This window comes from Python bivittatus, unplaced genomic scaffold (genome assembly GCF_059951505.1).
Source record: "Python bivittatus isolate LINGU-HERP-01145 unplaced genomic scaffold, Pbiv_v1 ctg000480_np1212, whole genome shotgun sequence".
NCBI classification, from domain to species: domain Eukaryota; kingdom Metazoa; phylum Chordata; class Lepidosauria; order Squamata; family Pythonidae; genus Python; species Python bivittatus.
In genome coordinates, this window is record NW_028277075.1 from 40,339,076 (window position 1) to 40,359,012 (window position 19,937).

General features: G+C 37.9%; 1 protein-coding gene across 3 annotated transcripts in view; it reads right to left on the reverse strand.

Moving 5' to 3' along the window:
• LDLRAD3 (low density lipoprotein receptor class A domain containing 3) overlaps nucleotides 1-19,937 on the reverse strand; it is a 164,425-nt gene that overhangs the window by 108,299 nt on the left and 36,189 nt on the right. The gene's annotated exons all lie outside the window — the stretch shown is intronic.

The following is a 19,937-nucleotide window of genomic DNA, read 5'->3' on the forward strand; positions in this document are numbered from 1 at the left end:
AATTTGATTTACATCCCTTTTCAGGCAATATGTTCATCTTGTTTTGTATAAGTGAACAGGTGAGGAGAAGTAAACAGCCCTTCCCCACTCCAAGTTTTCCTGAAAATACCACTAAAGTGCCAGCCTTCAGGGGTCCAGCATAACTGCCCATAGTGGGGAGCCTTCATATATGTACTAGTGAAATTAATCAGGACATAAATATTTATTAAATCAGCTTTGACTTGGCAAGAAAGGATACATGTTTCATTGTCAAAGCAGAAACACCATCCTTCAGCAGCCTCCTTCTGTTAAACGTATGTTTCTCAAAAAGTCTGTAGCAGTGTAACACATATATTTAAGCTATATCCAGTACCACATAAAATGTCTTCCTCCAGCATCTTCCACAACTGTTTCAGGAAGTTTGCCAACTCTCCAAAATGGATTTGGGATACGTAGAGAAAGAAGAAAGTTCCAACCTGGCAGAATAGTCTAAAGCAGTGGTTTTCAAAGTGTGGTCTGAGGACCCCTGGGGGTCCCCGAGACCCTTTCAGGGGGTCCACAAAGTCAAACAAATAAATACTTTAAAATTTCTCAGTTTTAATTTCTAATACAGTAAGTATCGATAGAATGAACCCACATAAAACATAGCTCTTTGGGGTCCTCAATCATTTTTAAGAATGTAAAGGGATCCTGAGACCAAAATATTTGAGAACCACTGGTCTAAAGGAAGCAATTGGATACAATCTCCAATATGGAACACTGTATTTAACACAAAGTGTGGACAAGGTTGAAGCAGCTTCCTCTAATATTTACAAATAGTAGCAGCATATAACATCTGTAAACTAAAGGTCATTTTATTATCTCTTTTCAAGACTAAAGAATTCTTCTAAGTCATTTTTTTACATAAAAGCAGCATTATTTCCCCTTAAATGAAATGTTTATTTAGTTGCAACTCTGACTGAAAGCTTGCACATACACTGTCTTAATGAACAGTATGCAAAGTATTTATTTTATTCAGCTTGTAACAACTTTCAGCTCTGGTGAATATTCAAAGCATTTGGTAACACACTATTGTCATATTTAGCTCTTTAATTCACTTTTCCTTAGACTTCAGCACTAAACAAATGAAACTGAACCTTGATTTAATGAAGCAATTCAAACAAAATAGTAATAAGTAGTTTCCAAATTAATCCAAGGTAAAGTTCAGAGAGATTCCCTATATCCATGTTATTCCCTATATCTGCCTTCTGAACTGGAATGATGAAAATGTTCTCTTTAAGAATGGACACTTTCTAAAGTTTACTTCATCTTGGCTGCTGCATTTATTCCCAGAATGAAGAAAAATAATCCCCATGGGCACTTTGCCCACTGGACTGCATTTTTAAAAAAGATTCTTTTATTAAATCAATAGAGTTTGCAAATTGCAAAACACAGCAAGCTTATTTAACTGAAAATAAATAAATTGAACTGGCAGGTTGCAAAAAGCGACATGCATCTACTTTACAAATGCCTGCCCTATTTTATCCTCATAGGATGTTTTAGAAAATAAATATGACTGATGCCTGCAACCCAGCACTTTGTAGCCACCATGCAGGGAAAAAAAGACAAAGAAAAGATGGAATGGGAGAAAGCACCATGAAGGGGTAATAGAGGTAGCAGGCAACTTTGCCTTAGATAAATAAGTGTTTTGTGGTCAACCATTTGGGAGCATGGAGTTGTGGCCAGTCCAAAGCAATCATTTTGTTATACTACTCATAACTTGCTCTCTAAATTTCAAATATCTGCATTAACCCAAAAATGTCACCTATCAATTGCCGTATCAGAGGGATTGCTGAACATGGACTACCACAAGTGTTAATTCTGTCTCAGTCACATCAATATGATGAATTAAGTTTCAATGAATTTACTGAAGCTTGTAAACATTGTGCAGAAGTCACTGTGATACTGGCAGTGTACAGATCTCTTATCGGTCCATTGATTGACTCGGTGCCAGACATAATCACTCAGCCTGACCTACTTCAAAGACTGTTCTTAGAGTATACTGGGATAACCTTAAATACATTGCATAGAGCTTCTTTAAAGAAGATTGATATACTGATATAATAAACCTATGATTTAATCAAAAAGCTCAAGTCCCACAGGAATCAAATATATAATAAAGGCATATTATACTTCCTATTTGCATTCATATAACTTGACATATCTCATCCACAGAACACGATGTATATGATACACACACACACACACACAATGTTCACACACTGTTAATAATTTAGCATCACTGTCAGTCTTCACACAGCTACAGCAGTAAATCCCTACACTCCCCAAGCTAACAGGTCATAGGAAACCTTGGGAATATGAGGGCAGGGAGGTGATGAAACACATACTGCAATGTCATGATACAAACTCCCCCCCCTTATGTACTTCTATGGAGAGTCACTGTGCAGTACCCCCTGATTGAGACTGGGCTGTAGTTTGTCTCAAGGATAGAGTTTTGTCTGTTTGTCAACTGCATGAAAAGTATTAAATAGACAGCTGGAAGGTTCTTGGGTTAATTGAGACACCTATGAGCAAGCATATCTGCCTTCTGGTAAAGATGTATATGTAGATTTATCAGGCAAAGGGGTTTTGGTTGTTTGCACTTTGTGTTTCCTTGTGCACTGGAGGTGCTGTACAGATATCGAGGAGCAGGGAGATTGAAGTCACAGGATGAAAGCAGGGCAACATAGTTGGAGAGAGGATCCTCAGAGGAAAGAGGAATATGGTGATTGAGGAACCGGCAAAAGAAGCAGAATTGGACAGAAAATTTGTGCAGCACACCGACTGGTGAAAGACATGAAGCTACACTGGGAAAAAACAGCAAAATAGCATAACAAAGTACAACCAAGGTGTTCACTTTGCAGGAGGCTGAGGAAAAAAGGTTATTTTTCCCTCTGTAGGCTAGAAGCATGAAAATGATAGTGAAGCAAAGCCGTCTTTGGAAAGGGTTAACATAACCAAACAGTGATTAAGTTTAATAACAGAGTAGAAAGAAAGGAATGACTGAAACAGTTAAGGAACTGCAAGAAGCTTTGTCAACTGCCTGAATTTATATTACATTACTAAGCTAGAACCCCTTTATACAAGCACAAATTATTTACTTTATTTGCACTGTAACAATAAAAGTCACTTTATTTGACAGAAGAACACTGTCTGGGTGTCTGGAAAAGTTCCTTTCCTTTTCCATCCTCTGACAATGACAATGCATGTACAAAGGGTGGACTTTGCATCATGATATTACAATGCTGGAGAAGGAAATGGCAACCCACTCCAGTATCCTTGCCAAGAAAACCCCATGGACAATGTTAGAAGGCTAAAAGATATGACACCGGAAGATGAGCCCCTCAGGTCGGAAGGTGTCCAATATGCTACTGGGGAAGAGCGGAGGGCAATTCCAAGTAGCTCCAGAAAGAGTGAAGCGGCTGGGCCAAAGCCGAAAGGACGTTCAGCTGTGGATGCATCTGGAAGTGAAAAGAAGGTCCGATGCTGTAAAGAACAATACTGTATAGGTACCTGGAATGTAAGATCTATGAACCAAGGCAAGCTGGATGTGGTCAAACATGAGATGACAAGATTGAACATCGACATCTTGGGAATCAGCGAACTGAAATGGACGGGAATGGGTGAATTTAATTCGGGTGACCATTATATCTACTACTGTGGGCAAGAAACCCTTAGAAGAAATGGAGTTGCACTCATAGTCAATAAGAGAGTGGGAAAGGCAGTAATGGGGTACAACCTCAAAAACGACAGAATGATCTCAGTGCGTATCCAAGGCAAACCATTCAACATCATAGTAATCCAAGTCTATGCCCCAACCACTGATGCCGAAGAAGCTGAAGTTGACCGGTTCTATGAAGACCTACAACACCTTCTAGAACTAGCACCAAAAAAAGATGTCCTTTTCATCATAGGGGATTGGAATGCTAAAGTAGGAAGTCAAGGAGTAATCGGAATAACAGGCAAGTTTGGCCTTGGAGCACAAAATGAAGCAGGGCAAAGGCTAATAGAATTCTGTCAAGAGAACAAGCTAGTCATAGCAAACACTCTTTTCCAACAACACAAGAGACGACTCTACACATGGACATCACCAGATGGTCAATGCCGAAACCAGATTGATTACATACTTTGCAGCCAAAGATGGAGAAGCTCTATACAGACAGCAAAAACAAGACCAGGAGCTGACTGTGGCTCAGATCATGAGCTTCTTACTGCAAAATTTAGGCTTAAATTGAAGAATGTAGGGAAAACCACTAGACCACTCAGATATGACTTAGATCATATTCATTGTGAATACACAGTGAAGGTGATGAATAGATTTAGAGGGTTAGATTTGGTAGACAGAGTGCCTGAAGAACTATGGACGGAGGTGTGTAACATTGTACAGGAGGCAGCAACTAAAACCATCCCAAGGAAAAAGAAATGCAAGAAAGCAAAATGGCTGTCTGATGAGGCATTACAAATAGCTGTGGAAAGAAGGAATGTGAAAAGCAAGGGTGAAAGGGAAAGATATAAGCAACTGAATGCAGATTTCCAGAGAATAGCAAGGAGAGATAAGAAGGCCTTCTTAAATGAACAGTGCAAAGAAATTGAGGAAAACAATAGAATGGGGAAGACTAGAGATCTCTTCAAGAAAATTGGAGATATCAAAGGAACGTTTAGTGCAAAGATGGGCATGATAAAGGACAAAAAAGGCAGGGACCTAACAGAAGCAGAAGAGATTAAGAAGAGGTGGCAAGAATACACAGAAGAACTATACAAGAAAGATCTTAATGTCCCTGATGTCCATGCTGGTGTGGTCACTGACCTTGAGCGAGACATCCTAGAGAGTGAAGTCAAGTGGGCCTTAGGAAGCATTGCTAACAACAAAGCTAGTGGAGATGACAGTATTCCAGCTGAGTTATTTAAAATACTAAAAGATGATGCTGTTAAAGTGCTGCACTCAATATGCCAGCAAGTTTGGAAAACGCAACAGTGGCCACGGGATTGGAAAAGGTCAGTTTACGTTCCAATTCCAAAGAAGGGCAATGCCAAAGAATGCTCAAACTATCGCACAATTGCACTCATTTCACATGCTAGCAAGGTTATGCTCAAAATCCTACAAGCTAGGGTTCAGCAGTACGTGAACCGAGAACTACCGGATGTACAAGCTGGGTTTCGAAGAGGCAGAGGAACTAGAGATCAAATTGCCAACATTCGCTGGATCATGGAGAAAGCACGAGAGTTCCAGAAAAACATCTACTTCTGCTTCATTGACTATGCAAAAGCCTTCGATTGTGTGGATCACAACAAACTCTGGCAAATTCTTAAAGAGATGGGGGTACCAGACCATCTTACCTGTCTCCTGAGAAATCTGTATGCGGGCCAAGAAGCAACAGTTAGAATCAGTTACGGAACAACCGATTGGTTCAAAATAGGGAAAGGAGTACGACAAGGCTGTATACTGTCACCCTGCTTATTTAACCTATATGCAGAGTACATCATGAGAAATGCCAGGTTGGAAGAATCACAAGCCGGAATTAAGATTGCAGGAAGAATCATCAATAACCTCAGATATGCAGACGATACCACCCTAATGGCAGAAAGTGAAGAAGAACTAAAGGGCCTCTTGATGAGGGTGAAGGAGGAGAGTGCGAAAGCTGGCTTGAAACTCAACATTAAAAAAACTAAGATCATGGCATCTGGACCCATCAATTCCTGGCAAATAGTAGGGGTAGAAATGGAAGCAGTAACAGACTTCATTTATTTGGGCTCCAAGATCACCGCAGACGGAGACTGCAGCCATGAAATTACAAGACGCTTGCTCCTTGGGAGGAAAGCTATGGCAAACCTAGATAGCATATTAAAAAGCAGAGACGTCACCTTGCCGACAAAGATCCTCATCAAAGCTATGGTTTTTCCACTAATAATGTATGGCTGTGAGAGCTGGACCATAAAGAAGACTGAGCACCGAAGAATTGATGCCTTTGAACTGTGGTGCTGGAGAAGACTCTTAAGAGTCCCCTGGACTGCTAGGAGGTCAAACCAGTCAATCTTAAAGGAAATCAACCCTGATTGCTCATTGGAAGGACTGATAATGAAGCTCAAGCTCAGATACTTTGGTCACCTAACGCGAAGAGAGGAGTCTTTGGAAAAGACCCTGATGCTGGGAAAGATTGAAGGCAAAAGGAGAAGAGGACAGCAGAGGATGAGATGGTTAGATAGCATCACTGAAGCAATGAGCATGAAACTGAGCAAATTCAGGGAGGCAGTGAAGGACAGGAAGGCCTGGCGCAATATGGTTCATGGGGTCACGAAGAGTCGGACACGACTTAACGACTGAACAACAACAATTACAATGCATGAAGTTGCAGCATATTGGCATCACCATGGTGAGGAGCACACACCTATGAAAGTTTACTCATTTCATCCTGAGAGGCTGCATTATTGAAAACAAAAAGGAAGATCTATAGATGCAGAAAATCTGCCTACTGTCAAACCCAAGAATCAAATCCTACATATCTGTCAGCCCCCGAGTTTAAATTCCAACACTTTTTTCCTTGCTCTTTCAAATCAATAGACTTTTGGCCATTCTTTTCTCAATCTGGAAAACACCATGCAATTGCTCAATGTTTAACACTGGCCTGAGCAGTACTCAGTCCACCTGCCAGCTTTAGCTCTTACAAGCACAATCTAGAACATCTGTTGCAAACAAAAGAATAACTATTGAAGATTCCCTGAGGACTCACTAATCCCTTTGACTAATTCTAATCCTTCTGTCTGCCATTTACACTGATTTTTTATTACACCCAAACCTAAGAAGAGATAATTACAAAAACTAATCAACAAAAATCAATATAATTCAATTTGTTCAGTGAACAGAGGGATGCTTCAGCTTTCATCTTAGCATAACCATGGAATGCTTTGAAGTCTGCAATCCAAAACAGAAAAAAAACACCATATTCTTTTCTACAAATCTTTGCTTTAATAACCACAGCAAGGTCAACGAAATGATTGTATCAAGATTAAATCATTCAGATGAAGAATGAGGATAAAGTTAACTCTGTGTTACCTGCCCACAGAACAGGGAGAACAACCTGCATCCTAAAGACTAATTAATTTATCACTGAATAAGTTTCCTGAATTATAGAAAGTTTATGCAACTATAAATGCATCAGTTGTTAAGATGCCAAAAATCTCTTATTTATATTGCAAAGATTAACATGGCTACCTTTCCGGATAAAGAAATATAATTTGTCAATACAAAAAATTGGCTTTTATTACTAGAGCTTGCAGTTCCTTGGCATTTTCGGCTAACAGAGTAGTAGCACAATTTATTGGTGTTTCTTCAATTTTAAAATCATTTTCTTCTGATCCATTTAGTGCTTTACCTATTACTTTAACTACAAGGTTTTGTTTGTTTATTTATGGTTCTTTCCACATAACTAGCCCAATTCACACTGCAGTTCTGTCGATTTAAGTCCATTTGATACTATCAGCTTCAAAGAGAATTGTATTTGTTTAAATTAAAACATTTCCATTTATGGAGAGGGACTATGCTCATACTACAGAGTTCATTTTTAGTAGAAGATACATTGGATAAATCTTCAATTTGGCAATTTCAAGATGTGCTGGGACTATAGTTCCCAAAAGTTCAAAGCACCATGGATTTGGACAACATAGCTAAAGAGCTAAACCACTGGGTACAATTGTCTGTACAATTAGTTGTTCTGATTAAAAAGGGTTGCACCAAGTTAGAATCTTTCCAGAGATGAATATGTTTTCCCAGAAAAGTAATGACAGTTCCCTAAAACTTCTTTTCCAGAAACTATGGATCATAGCAAAGTGATTCCGTTATTGAAAAATGTTTTCTGAGTTTTTTTCCAACATAAGTGACACTTATACCCAGGGAAAACAGCTTGTGTAGATTGCTTTTTTAATTTTGTATAGTTGTTATATAACACTAAGTTATACAGTATTTTGGTTTTGGGGGCTTAAAAATGACATAAAAACTTACTCATCATAGCTTGTAATCCCCTCACCACCACACACACAAATCCCACACCACATTATTGGTTACATCATGTGTATGTCCAATTTTATTGAAGCCTTGCTTCCAATTTACTTTTGCTACAACATGTCCTTATTTGTAGGACTAAATGAACAAAGAAATATTTTTTTATTCAAGAAGACATAAGCTAGAGACTCTGTTTTATTTCAATATAATCTTTCCTAGATGTATTATAATGCATTAACTTTAAGAAAACACAGTTGTAATAACAATACAACAGCTATTTTATGTAAACCGCCTGTATTTTCGGAGTATGCCAGTATACAAAAACAATAAACGAACAAACTACCCTGAAAACTGGTTGAAAAAGTCAGAATAAAAAGTATGCAGTCATATAGACACAAACTAACACTTGCTGCATTTATCTGAGAATTATGAGCAAAAATCCATTAACAAACCTCAATTCATACCTTAAAACATTTACTATAGATATGTAATAGAATGCAAATAATACCAGCAAGAGCAAAGGAGAGGGCAAAGAAAACCCAAAACATGTTATACCAAGACATGGTATCTACAAAAGTTAAACTACACAATTAGATGTTCAAGAAGAATTGCCATATCTCAGACTTTAAAAACTCTTATTAGTTATACAGTACATCGATGATGATGATGATGATGATGATGATGATGATGATGATGATGATGAAATATTGACAGAAGTAGCTCAGACTGTAGACGCAAACCAGGGGGACTCAGCAGTAGAAGAAGCCACCATAGCTATTGAATTGTTTTCATTCCCAAACCAGGCACCCTCTCCTCTGCCTTCTCCTCAGAAAGAACAAAGACTTCTAAATAATAATAATAATAATAATAATAATAATAATAATAATACAGTTTGGACTATAATATCGAATATAAGCACCAGCTCACTGCAAGAAACAAACCAACTAATGTACAGCATGGCTGCAGTTATAACTGAATACCTTGGATGCAAACATGAAAAAAAGCCAAACAGTGCACCACCAAAATGGAAGATCAGGTTGGAAAATAAGATCAGCCTGCTAAGATCAGATGCAAGCAAGCTAGAACAGATGAAAGAAAAGAAGATAAACAACAAAAAGACCAAAGAATACCTGATCAAGAAATATCACCTAGAAACAAGGAGGATCAAGAAAGCACTGGAAATAATAAAGGAGCAAATAACAGCCATAGCCAAAAAGATCAGCAATATGAAACTTGAATTGCACATTATAGGCAGAATCTCCAGTTTCAGTCAAGTCAGAAATGTTTCTACCAATCCATCAATGGAGAGACTGCAATGAACCAGTCAACACCTGGCAAAGAAGAAACAGTGCAGTTCTGGGCTCAGCTCTGGGACAACCCAAAGAAATACAAGAATGAAGCTTGGATAAAGGGGGTGGATAAGAATAAAAAAAGAAGCCAAAATTAAAGAACTTGTAATAACAGCAGAAATGGTGGAGAAAAGGACAAGGCAGATCAAGAATTAGTCAGCACCAGGTGAAGATGAACTGCATGGTTTTTGGTTGAAACATCTGACTGGTCTGCACGCCATCAGTATAACAAGATACTGCAAGGAGGTGAAACTGAAAATTGGTTAACATCTGGCAAAACCTATCTGATAATGAAAGATCCAACAAAAAGGGCAGCACCAGGCAACTACAGGCCAATTACATGCTTACCAACAACTTTCAAATTGCTAACTGGTGTGGTAGCTGATGCAGTCCAACAGCATCTAGTTGAAAACAAGTTCTTTCCACCTGAACAGAAAGGAAACTGCTGAACAGCAGAGGAACAAAAGATCAGCTCCTAATTGACAAGATGAATTTAGAAAACTGCAAGAGAAGGAAGACCTATTTGAATGTAGCTTGGATTGATGACAAGAAGGCATTCAATTCCCTGCCACATGACTGGATAATCAAGTGCCTAGAAATAATAGGTGTCAGTAGAAACATCAGAGGCTTTGTGCAAAGATCAATGGCACAATGGAAGATACAGTTACTGATCAACGGTGATAGACTGGGAGAGGTTAACATCAAGAGAGAAATTTTTCAAGGCGACTCACTATCACCACTATGTGTTGCTGCACTGATACCTCTATCAACAGTACTGAATAAGTCAAGCCATGGCTATTAAACATCAAAAACATCTGCCAGGCTATCCCACCTCCTTTACATGGACGATCTGGCTGTATGGAAAAACACCATATGAAATGGAATCACTGCTCAACATTGTCCAAATATACAGCCAAGATATTGGAATGGAGTTTGGACAAATGTTCCACCCTTACCATCGACAGGGGAAAAATAGTGAAAACTGAAGGAATCAAGATGCCCACTGGAAATAACATCAAGAGTGTGGATGAAGAAGATCACTACAAATACCAGGGCATCCTTCAAGCTGACAACATCAAGCACACTGAAGTCAAGAAGAAGGTTAGTAGTGAATACATCATGAGAGTGAAGATCATCTTAAAGTCCAAACTCAGTGGAGGAAATACCATCAAAGCAATTAACACCTGGGCAATTCTAGTCACTAGATATACAGCTGGAATAGTGTACTGGACTCAAACTGAACTAGAAGCCCTGGATAGGAAGACCAAAAAAATAATGACAATGAATCATGCTCTTCATCCATGCAGCAATGTTAACAGACTCTACTTACCAGGGAGCATAGATGAGCATGGAATGTTGTGACAATACCTTTAGCACCATCGAACAACAACATCTGCAGATCCCAGGTCCTTGGGAAGGACTCAGTAGGTGGATAAAAATGCCAAATCCAGTCTAAACATCTGGATGACTGTGCAACCAACAATAATAATTTATTAAATGTGTATGCTGCCTAACTCTCAATGACTTTGTGATTTATCTGTGATCTCTCTCATCCTAGGGTAAAAGCAGACCTTTCTAATAGAACTATCTCAGTAACTTACCAGCCTAGATGATTCCCGGAAAACTCAACAGAATTTAACTTTATAACTTCCTCTGGATTGTGTTTCAGTTGTTTTATTCACTGGTAAATTACTGTTTCAGTATTCCTTAGAAATGGATAAAATATTACAAAGCTTGATTCAGGAACTGGTACATATGCTGAACACCAAATCAATATTATGAATGGAAGCAAGTGTGCCCTCCACTGTGCTAACACAGTCTGTATTTATAAAATAGTTCACCACAAAATGTATTGTGATTAATCCCACCAAACATGACATGACTAGGCTTCACAACTGGATTGTCTTGGTAAAATCCCTAGCCTTAAATTTGATGCTGTCTCCACAACAGCTGTTAGTTCTGCTTGGAAGATATAAGAATAAATAAGCCAAGAAAGCTCATGGGGCTTCTTTAATAGCTAAGAGAAAACAGAGAACATGTGTCATCTGAAAAACAAGTTTGGGTGGAATATGTACATGGCACTAAACAAATAAAAGCCAGAACGGTTGGAGAAGCAGAGAATTTGGACATTTCTTTACTAAATCAAAAAAAAAAAAAAAATGGCTGCATGTGGTTTTTTTTTAAATAATAGCTCTGCAACTATAGTACATAAAACTGAGCGACAAATTATATAAAGGTTCTAAATATTTGGGGGAGGGGACCTTCATGATAACAATGCAGTTCCAGTCCCAGTACTTGTACTATGAGCCCCTGTAAAGGAATTTAGAGGGGATGGGAAAGAAATAAATGAGAAGTTAACGGGGACTTGCAGAAAAGAAGAGAGTTTTGAGAAACAGGGAAGTGTGAGAAAGGAACTCGAAATAATCCTAGCTTGATTTTATTTCATATAAGATGATGCAGAGAGAAACTTGGACAAGCTTTTAATTTCCATTATTCCACCTTACTACAGTAAAGAGCATTCCTGCCATACCTGTTTATTGACCAGGCTTACCTTGAAGGATGACAGCCTCCTGCTGATCTCATGAGATTATAACTGGGTTTACAGTTCCAAGAGGTGTTACTTTATCCCTATGCTGGTGTGGAGATATTTAGAAATACCTCCCAAGAAAGACACTTCAGAAAAATCTTGTTATTCTCAAAAGGGCAATCTGTACTCTTGCTGGAGGGGATTCTTGATTCCCCCCAATTCCTAGGTTATGGTCAGGCTGGAGAACTGTCAGCATTCCAGTATTAGAAAGTTTGAAGACTACAGAGGTTTGCCACCATGGTAAGCACAGAAACATGGAGAAACCCTAGTAATTTATTCTCATTTATGTTCATGAAGAATAGAAGCAGGGAAACCTGGGAGACAGGACAAGGCATTCTGTTACTGGCCAACAAATGAGCAATGATTGTTTGATGGTTCTCTGTATTCTGACTGGGAAGAGCAAACTCTGACTGGTCAGCAGTTCCCTGTGTGCAAACAGAAATATAAATATGTCCATATTTATTACATCCTGATGTCCAAATAGATCAACCTTGCATACATTTCAAATCGACTCAAAGAATTGGGAGATGGAAAATTTGGTCATTCGAAATTATTATTTTCAGAGAAAATATTCAAACAGGGGAGAAGCAATACAGGAATTAATTTAAGCAATTTATCCTACTGACTGCTTATCAGCTATGATCTTGACAAGAAAACTCAGCTTAAGAAATAAGCTGTGCTATATGCATTTGCTGAATGCTGGTGTACATAGCAAGACATACACACACAAATGAACAATACATATAACTTTTTTTAAAATTATGCTGATTGTCAGTAAAATTACAGTAAGATCTTATGCTCCATGCAGGATAATACTGATATTCCCCTGCTAAAGTCACAGGCAAAAAACTTACAGACAAATTGAACTAGGATACTGTAACTCCTCCAATTAAGATCCCCAGACCAGGGAAGGTGAAATCTGATTAAGTCTCAAAGAGGAACTTACATTATAAATAATCCAAAATAAATATAAACAGCACATCTTTATTAAACCTGTATTGATAATGACATATCCAAATTATAGCCCCCTCCCATTTGTCACACAGGATCATGCCTTGCAAATAATTGTGATCAATTTAAGTACATAATTGTAGTTGTTATAATTAGTATTGATCATACACAAGAAAATCATTCCTCTTTCTATATGGAACAGAATCTGTGGAACAAAGAGGATACTGGGGAAGTTCCACTATTCTTTTTATAGCAATTACTATTAAAACATATATATCATATATGGAAAAAAATAAAGTAATACTTAAAGAAAGACATGGGAAATATCTGTCTCAAATACTAGACAAAATGATACGTATCTATATCTTAACATGTCTTGGACATCTATGATAATGAGCAAAATGATCTGCAAAAAGTTTTAGTATCAAACAAGAGAGGTCATCAAAAACTAGTAACGTAATTTCTAAACCTTAAGTTTGATTGGGAGTGTGTTCAAGCTAAAACTATTCTAATTAAAAAAATTACAGATGGTATTAGCAAAGTAACTTTTCTAAATTCCCAAGAATCTTGGTACATTTTAAATACATATCTTCAGTGTATTTTGTTCTATTTACCGGCTCCATTAATTTGTTTGAGTACTATAAATAAAATCACGTTGGATGGGAAGTTCCACTATTCCAGCTAGGCAGCTGCCAGCATTTTAGAAGAAAAAGGAGAACCAGAAGCACTAGTATATTCTAAACATGCAAAGGAATAGAAAGGATTGGTGAACAATGAAAAGGGATACTGAATAAATGATAAAAAATACTTTTAGCCAGATAAAATATAGCCTAGCATGCATATTTCTGTAAGATCCATACAGAACTAGAAGATTAAGTCTATCAGACAAAAGGAACCTGGAAGGAAAACTGGACAGAATTATGCGTAAACATTAGCACCCAAGCAGAAACAGGATCTGGTGGGGATGTGAAGCTTTACTCAGAAACATATGGCCACCAATCACAACCCTGGTGTATTTCAGCTGTCAGGCCTGTGGACTGCCAACCACAAAGGGCAAAGGAAAACAAAGGTTTTACAGATCCCTAGATCTAAATATCTGAAAAAGAGTAAAGACACATTATAACCTAAGAAGTGAGCAAAAGGCAGGAAAATAAAGTGTAACAGAGATGCCTAACCGAAACGGCAGAACATTAAACTAGAAACAGGAGAACAGCAGCAACAAAAGCAGGGCTGTATCAATGTAACCAGCAACAGAGATCAAAGTCAAGGCAAGCAAATAAACATATTGTAATCATACTCATGACAAACCAGGCCATAAGGTGAGGGGTTCCTAATTTCATGGCTATACCATAACATCATGGCTATAACATAAGCCTCAGTGCTTGTGGCTGAGGTAACATTTATCATGGAAACATGAGACATTTTACAGGAGAGTAATCTTTACTTTTTAGAATAGTATGAACTGAACTGCATAGGACCGCCTAATTATTGTTTTTCTTTTTCAAGAAAATAGGGTTAAGCCAGTCAAACATACGAGCATTGTTCCTGGCTTTTCTTGCAGTACAAAAAGCATACCATGTAGGTAGTCCTCGTTTAGTGAGTGCAATCGGTTCCAGCAAAACGGCTAAGTGACACGGTCACTAAGCAAACTAATTTGTTGATAAATACAAAGTTGTTATATTTGTATATTAGTGCTCTTAATATTGTTTGTACATTCATTATTAAATAATCACCTTAAAATGTGTATCTAGTTTGGTCTAGTTTTCTTTGCACAAGTATATTTTTTGGTTTACATCTACATAGAATTTTTTCATCTCTCAATCAGCATGAGAGAGAGAGAGATGCTGCAAAGATTGCTGGTTGCTGTCCTCTCATTCAGAGTTCTCTCATAAAGTGTCCTGTGCCTGACCCTTCCCCCCCTTTTTTTTTTGCCCTCAGAGAGGGCAAAGAGACTGCTTAAACAAGCTATCTCTTCCTAAGCTGCTTTTCTCCATGGCACAGCACTTCCCTAAAAAGTGCTAACAGTAAGTTAACATGCTCAGTTCTGTGACTTTAATGCTTGATTAGAACTCTCCAGCTGGCTGAGGCTGCTGCCTGAAACTGACCAGACCTTAATTAGTTACACCCTGAAGGCTTTTGTTATCCTAAATGCTGCTTTGGTCAGAAAATGATTTTTTTATACCATTTATTACTGTTGTATTTGTGAACAGTTGCTATCCAAGGCAGAGGACTACCTGTGTTCCAAATCTGGAAAAAGTAACTTTCTGTAATGGAGGGCATGAGCGGGGAAGATTCTGGAATGGAAGTTCAAGGTTGTCAGGAGGGGGAAGAGGCATTCCAGAGCAAGCACCTCCTCAGCCCACAACAAGAGTGTGGGAAGATGAAGAGGACGAGGCTGCCCCTCCCTAGAGTCTCACAGGGTTTATTCACTAGTTGCTTTAGCATAGGTTTAGCCTGGTGAGATTCTGTCTATTAGGAGCAAGCTAATAAAAGAACTGAACTGTACTGGATCACCTCATTGTTGTTCTTGGGCTGAACCTGACACTTTCTGCAATAAGGAACATTTCCCCTTGTAGCCAACTGCAAAGCCCAGAATTCTACCTTATTGCAAATTGCCATCACAAAATGAATCCCTTAACAATTCAGTGGAAATCAGAAAATATTTTTTAAATTTTATTATGCAAGTTGCATTACTAATTTGTTGATAAATAAAAAATTGTTATATTTGTGTATTAGTGCTCTTGATACTGTTTGTATATTCATTAAGTATTAAATAATCACTTTAAAAAGCATATCTAGTTTGGTCTAGTTTTCTCTGTTCAAGTATATTTTTGGTTTACATCTGCGTAGAATTTTGCCATCTTTCAGTTATCATGAGAATTTCTTGCCTTTCTGTGACTTTTCAAAGGAAACTAAGTAATTGCTGAGTGGAAAATACAATCCAAATGCTAGTAATTAGAGGCATTTGTGTTTGAAGAAAAGTGGCATGACTGAAAAGAACGTTCAAACTATTTTTTTTTTTTAATAAGGAAGCTGGTTTCTGACATACAGAAGACATCAGTGCATTGTTTCCTTTCCTTAAAATAGATTCTGGGCCATTAAAACTAAACAAGTCCAATTAAAAAAAACAACACTTTTACAAAGAATTACAGCATATTATAATTAATGTGGACGGGTCACTGTGTATAAGGAGAGTCAACTGAATATTTATGAAAGGAGAGCCCAGACAGCTCTTTGAAGATGGAAGATACTACTTAAATCCAAACACAGACAGATTAGGAAATCAAGCTTAATCTGTAGACATGATGGTGACAACACTTATTTTCCCCACTGTTGCAACACCTCATGATCCTTTTCCGAGTTACTATTGGCCGCACTATACTTGGCTCCAAAGAGGTATGACAGAACCCTTAATAGCAAATTAACTGCACATTTACAAAACATTCAGCAGACAAAGTTGCTCATATCTGTCACAAATTAATTTTACATAGGAGGCATCTCCATTACTGGAGCTGTCTAGAACATTTGTGGCTGGCTTTAATGATTTAGTTTTATAACATGGTGGGTCTTTATTCTGTTCAATTTTGGGGGTTTTATTAAATCATTTAATGCACTGTTTAGATGTTTTTAAGAATGCAGACTTCTTAAGGCAGCTTGAAATACAAAACATATACTCCCATACCAATATAACGTTCCTAAAATAATAAATCAGATTTGCATATATTTTGAACAAATTTTAACAAGCTAAATCCAATGCTTACATAAAATGGCATATATAATTTAAAATATACTTTCAGCTGAAAGCTAAAGAAAACAGAAATTGAACGTTTTAAAAGTTAACTCTCAGTTTTTGAATTGGGCTTGGAAATGCAGCAGCAATATACACAGATCTAAAGACTTTAAATAATATATGTCAGGGTGGTGCAGTGCTTTGGGTTCAAAAGGGAAAAGGTGCTTCAAAACAGATGGGGCACTCATGTAACATATATCAACTGTTCTTTAAAGCAGCTGCATCTTTTCCCAAGATCATACACATCCACCCTAGGCAGCTGAAATTCAGTCCTGAGAAAAGAGCCATTTGGTTTAAGGAGTTGCCAAGACTGTTGGATTTTTATGTTCTCTGACCTTATTTTTCTTGCAGATGTTTTAGTACTAGGCTAGATGACATCATCAGTGTGAGTTGCCAAGACTTGCTACCACACACACTCATCCATGTTCCAAAACACCTTTTTACCTTCTAATCAGCAGCACTGCACAGCCCTAATAACATAACTCTAATGTCAACAAGGACTCAAGTGGTTATATTCTATTAAATGAAGCCCACATAATCTACTGTAAACTACCCAGCGTGTAACTAACATTAAGTCTACTTAGTAGACTTAATTAGTATTAAGTCTACTTTTAGCTAGGATCATTGGACCATTCTTCAGGACTAATCCTGATGTCATGCTCTAGTGTCAGTTCCATACTGAGCGTGATTGACTAAGTTGGGAATTTTACTTGTTAGCAAATCTTTGTTGGATCTTCATGTAATGCAGTCACCCGCTAATGTCATGCCCAACTTGGACTCCAAGGAATCTGATGCTGGAAAGCCTGCTTCAGGTATGCTGGACAGATGGCACCTTCAAGAATTGGTGTGTAATCAACCATCTGAGCCTGACTCTGCCAGTACTCTTTTAGAGCAGCTGAGTAGGCAGTCAGCTGACAAGAATCCCAATCCCAGATCCACTATGCACTTTAGAGGGCAGAATAATGACATTTGGTTCACCTCCTTGCCTGTCAAGAGCTTCATCTCTAATTAGTTCCCGCCTAGCGACTGTCTTCTATCAGGGCAACTGCTGGCCAGCTCATCTCCTTTGGGAACAACTGATTCTACCTGGACTCTATGTGGCCAAAACATTGCAACTCTTGTCTCCTGAAACTTTATCACTCTGAACCTGGACTAGCTGATGATCTACCTGTGAATACTTGAATCCTCAGACCATGATCAGAGTATGTTTCTGGCTGCTGACTTGGTCTTTCATTAGGACTCTTTGCAGATAAGCTTGCTCACATTGGTGGAGAGATAGTGTGGTCCCACTTCCACACTTGAATGTGAGAAATCTATATGCAAGCACTGTATAAATATGGCTTGCTCAATGCTTTAAGAATATAAAAATAAAATAAGCTTTGTGGCACTCTGTTTTGTGCTTGCAAATGAAATAGTAGAGCTGGTTAAACTGTCCTATGCCACAATGTTTTGCAAGCCTCTAACTTCAAGGCATAAAAATGCAAAAAGCAAATGTAGAAAGATTGCAAAGCTAGCACAATGCCTAAGAACTGTTCCATAACTGACAAATGGTTCAGATAAAAACATGGACATGTGACATTTTAAGAGTTATTCTCATGATAAATGAAGGATACATTGCAAGGTTCCTAACTAGGGAATGAGCCATTAAGATTCTACAATTACAAACTGAATTCCAAAAGGCACTCAACTATTCCCACAAGTGCTCAAAAAGGCTTTTGTAGTATAAGATCATTAATATTCTATTCCTAACTGTAATTCCTTGTTTTAAAAGCATCTACACTGAACTAGGTAAATGTAGTTTTATCAGTAGTAACTATTTGCAGAATGCAAGATGAACTGTTAAAACATACATCTTATTTATCACATTGTATTTTAGCAAAAACGCAACCATAGTTCTTGCTTTGTGTACATAATGACTTGTTACATATGTATATCTTCAAGCCCCAGAGTAGTCATCAATTTCAGTGGAGATATAATAATTACTTAAATCAATCAGCAAAAAACAAAACCAAGGGCTGCAAAGTGATTGGTGTCAGCTGTTAAATAGATGGCTATACAACTGCAATACAGTAGAGTGCACACATCTAGAGCTTGCTTATTCAAGTACAGGTAGTCCTTGACTTAGAACCACAATTAAGTGAGTTGCACCTGATTTTATGACCTTTTTTTGCTGCGGTCGTTAAGCTAATCACCATGGTCGTTAAGTGAATCACGTGGTCATTAAGCAAATACGGCTTCCCCCATTGACTTTGCTTGTTGGAAGCCCCTGGGAAGGTCGCAAATGGCCCTGGGACGCTGTAACCATAATAAATACATGCCGATTGCCAAGCACCCAAATTCTGATCATGTGACCAACAGGACGCTGCAATGGTCATAAGTGCAAGGACTGGTCATAAGTCACATTTCAGTACCATCATAAGTTTGAATGATTGTTAAACAAATGGTCGTAAGTTGAGAACTACCTGTAATACTAATTTCTGATAGACTGTAAATTTTGCCTATTAATCCCCAAATAAAGTTTTTGAGGTACTACATAAATGTCTTTCATTTGCAAATTTTTATTAGAATAAATTAGCACATTTTCAACATTTCAATTAACATATGCTGCTTTTTTCTAGGTCAGTGTTTCTTAAAAGGTGGTCCTAGGATCCCTAGGGGTCCCCCCCAAGACCCTTTCAGGGGTCCACAAAATTAAAATTATTTGTTAGCCTTAATTAATGTTGAAAATTAATATAATATTAAAATCCCATCAAACAATTGTGAGAAGCAGTAGTGGCAGTGAATGAGTCAATTTTAATTTTTAATACAGTAAATATCAGTAAATATAACCCATACAAACAAAGCTCTTTTGGTGTCCTCCATAATTTTTAAAAATGGGAAGGGGTCTTGAGAGAAAAAAAATTAAGAAACACTGCTCTAGATCAATCCATTTTACAGCTACAGATAAAAGACTTGGAGGCCTGAAAATATTTCTCCACTGTCCTTTAGCTTGTCTGCCTGGGGAGAATAGAGAAAACAAATCTACAGCACATTTATAGTCCATGTGTAATTATTAGGACCCTAATGAGAGTTGACCCAATACAGAATAAGTAGCGGGTACCTGGAGAATTAATTCCACAAGTTTCAGACTGGAACTAAAGAGCACTGGGGGGGGGGGGGGCTTCTCCCAGTTTCCATTGGGAAAACCAGAGTTAAAATATCATGACTTGCCACTAAATTACGTATGCTACTTAAGAATATCATCCA